Genomic DNA, 3,524 nt, shown 5'->3' on the forward strand with positions numbered 1-3,524 from the left:
AGAATTAAAGGTTATCCTGAACTTTACCAAATGGTGGAGTTTGAAAGAAAATACTCCAGTAGTTTTTCAGATACACTGCTATACAAATCTAAAATGTTGCTCCACACTCAATGTAAACAAAGCACTTTTATCTGCATACCTTATTCAATGAATCTGTACATCAAAATTGTTGGACTTAAAATGCAGATTTTGTTTATTTCTTTATAAAGTCTTTTTTTAAATGAGCTTTTGTCTCCTCACTCTCAGATTGCTGTATTCTGGAGCAGGCTTTATCATCAAAGTTTTATCTGTTTTGGGGTGTATTCAAACTTCACTCAGTCCTTAAACTTAAAAGCTTATGCTGACCACACCAAATTTTAGGTCAATATATGTAAAATTGACCAATGTATATAAATATATATAAATAGAGAGAGTCAGTTGGCTTGGCAGCTATCTTGAATCAAGTTGACAAAAGTTAATTAGTTGTAGATGTACATCTAATGATTACCTCTTGCAAGTTTCATTACACTTTGTCCAGTGGTTCACAAGATATTTTACTAACAGACAAACACATACCCTGGTAGAAAATAAAAGGTCAACCATCTTCACCTTTCGATGGGGCACTTAAGAAAAAAAAAAAAAAAGAAACAATGCTTCTGTTTTGTTGCTTGAGGTGTAGCACTGCTGCTGAACCACCAGCTGTCCTTTCACTCTTCCTTTCACTTTGTGGCAATACCCAACGCAACCACTAGATGGTAGCATAAACCAAAGACAGAAAACTCCTAAAAGGTCACCAGCTGAAGCTGGAAATGTTCCCATAGGAAAAACTTTGCTTTCATACGCTTGGTGATAACTTCTGCAATCAAAACAATGAAACTTGTTGAAACTCACATGATCTTATTGGAGCCGACATGTGTTTCAAACAGTTTCCCAAGGTTTTAAGAGGGGAAAAAAAACCTTCAGGTGCAGTGAGACTTGGCAACATTAACTGCATGTTGGTCCCCGTGGATGATCTGTCTCTTACAGGCTTTAAATCTGGACCTTATTTAGTGTAGGTTTATAGTAACATAAGCCACGCTGTAGTTATGGAATCCTTCGGAGCAGGAGAGCTCCTGGAACTTATAGAGTTCTGATTTAAAGTTTCTTACAGTTTATTTTTAAGTCATATTATCAACTATGAACACAAGGAACGACTGATTTTCTATATTTTTCAACAGATTATGCTTTTTGTGTATGTTTTAAATTGTGTGTAGTATAAAATGTGTGAGTTTTAGGGGTATTCAGATTACCTTGTCTGTGTGAAACTTAAAAGTCACAGTGGGAAAGTTTTTTGGCTTAACTTCAAGATTACAGGCTTTAGGAAGCAGGTGGTACAAAACAAAAACAGAAAGCATGTCAGAGACCAGTATTATTGTGAAACTGCAAGCACATAGAGAGGTAAACTGCTACTGAAGCAGGAAAAACATCACAGGAAATAATACAGACAGGTCCAGTAAGTTGAAGAGTGTGGGGGAAAAAAAGGTCTTTTTGTTGTTGGGAAATTGTTTTAACTACAAGTCTGACTCTGACCAAGTTGGGATGTTGAGCAGAATTTGTATGAAAACTAAAATGCAATGATTTGCAAATCTCAGAAACCGATATACTTTCTTCACAACAGAATAAAGCATAAAATATCAAATATTTGAACTAAAAAGATTGCATACGTTTTTAAAGAAGCTAAACTTCAATTTTATAGAAGCAACACATCTTAATTTTTTTTTTAACAGGACCATGTTTCCCACTGTGAAGCATCCCCTCTTCTTTTAACAACAATCTGTGAACGTTTAGGAAGTGAGGAGAGCAGCTGCTGGAGATTTTGGAGGGACTGTTGTCCCATTTCTGTCTGATGTGGGATTGTAGCTGCTCATCAGTCCTGGGTCTTCTTTGCTGGATTTTTTTGTCTCATGAAGCACCAAATGTTTTAAACTGTTTTAAGAGGTCCGAACTGCAAGCAGGCCTGTTCAGCACCCAGATTCTTCTCCTATGAAGCCATGCTGTTGTAACAGATACAGTTTTACTGAAATATGCAAGGCATTGTCCAAACAAAATGTTGTCTAAATAGGAGTATATGTTTTTTTTCTAAAACCTGGATATACTTGGTGCATTGATGGTGCCTTTACAGATGTACAAGCTGCCCACACCAGAGGCACTAATACAGCCCCATACCATCAGAGAGGCAGGCTTTTGTACCATCTGTGGTTTTAAAAAAAAAAAAGGTTAACATTTTGATTTATCTGCTGAGTTGTGTAGAACATGGATTCCTCCTTCTGGAGGTTTTTAAGCCACATCCTGCTGGACGTCCTGCTGCCTAAACTCAATAAGTTGAAATTCACATTATTTTAAGTCTTACAATTGAATGTCTTGCTCAGATGCTGCATACCAACAGCTTATATGGCATGCTGAGTGTAACTGTAAGCCTTATCAAACTATCACAGGACGCTGCATGAGTGATAGCGCACCTCAATTTGGAATTTACTGTGCTGAGGAATTAGAAGCATAAAGAGCAGCTGATTTTATATTGAAAAGCTTAAGATCTCCAAGATGCTTGTTTATATTCTTATCAGAATAGACGGTGAGCATCTCACTCTGTATGCATATGAGTACGTCACACCACACTGTAGATTCTGTCCACTGGGATAAATAAATGACTGTCTTGTGTTTTGGACCATATGATTCTCTGCCCCTGTGGAGTTTTAAAATCTCCTGCTGACAGACTTCGGTACTTGTGTGATGAGTGCAGTGGTTGATAGATAACTATGTCTCTGGCCTGTGTGGTGGAAACCATCATGGAAACTTGTAATGTTGCTATAAATAAATATCCCTGTGCTCTGTTGCCAGCCATACTGTCAGTCCTTCAGTTAGTCATTCAGTGGTGTGTTTATATTCTGCCCGGTCCCTCTGGTTATTATTTAGGCCATTCACTTGTTTGTCTGAAAACTTGCATGTTGAGGTAAAATGAAAAAAACACAAAATAATGTTAATGTTTCTGTTTATTATTGATTAACAACCATATACTGCCATTAGAACTGATGAAGTTAAAAAGATGTGGCAGATATTTTATAGATGAATTAATCACCAAATACATATTAGCCAACATGTTTGAAGGTTTACTTTAGGGCACCTGTTGCAGCTCACACTGGTGGCCTTGTGATACACACACTTCACCCATTTTATCACTCTCCCTCTGTCCTACACAAACACACACACACACACACACAGACAAAAGTCAGGTAGTAAGAGGGGGCAATTCTCGTATTAGCTTGTAATAACACAAGAAAGGTACTATAACAGTGAAATACAAAAACCTTTTAGTGTGGTAATACTTAAGCATTACCTAACCCATCACTTAAGAAAATGCCTTGAAACTTAATCTTTTTTATGGATTAAAGTGATTCAGTTTACCAAATAGGAGAGTGGCAACACATGAAACCCTTTCGGATTAAAATTCAATTTAGAGTGAAAATCACTGTCAAATGTCTCCAATTTGTGGGTTGACTACCAGCTGA

The sequence above is a fragment of the Kryptolebias marmoratus genome, linkage group LG8 (assembly GCF_001649575.2).
Source record: "Kryptolebias marmoratus isolate JLee-2015 linkage group LG8, ASM164957v2, whole genome shotgun sequence".
NCBI lineage: Eukaryota > Metazoa > Chordata > Actinopteri > Cyprinodontiformes > Rivulidae > Kryptolebias > Kryptolebias marmoratus.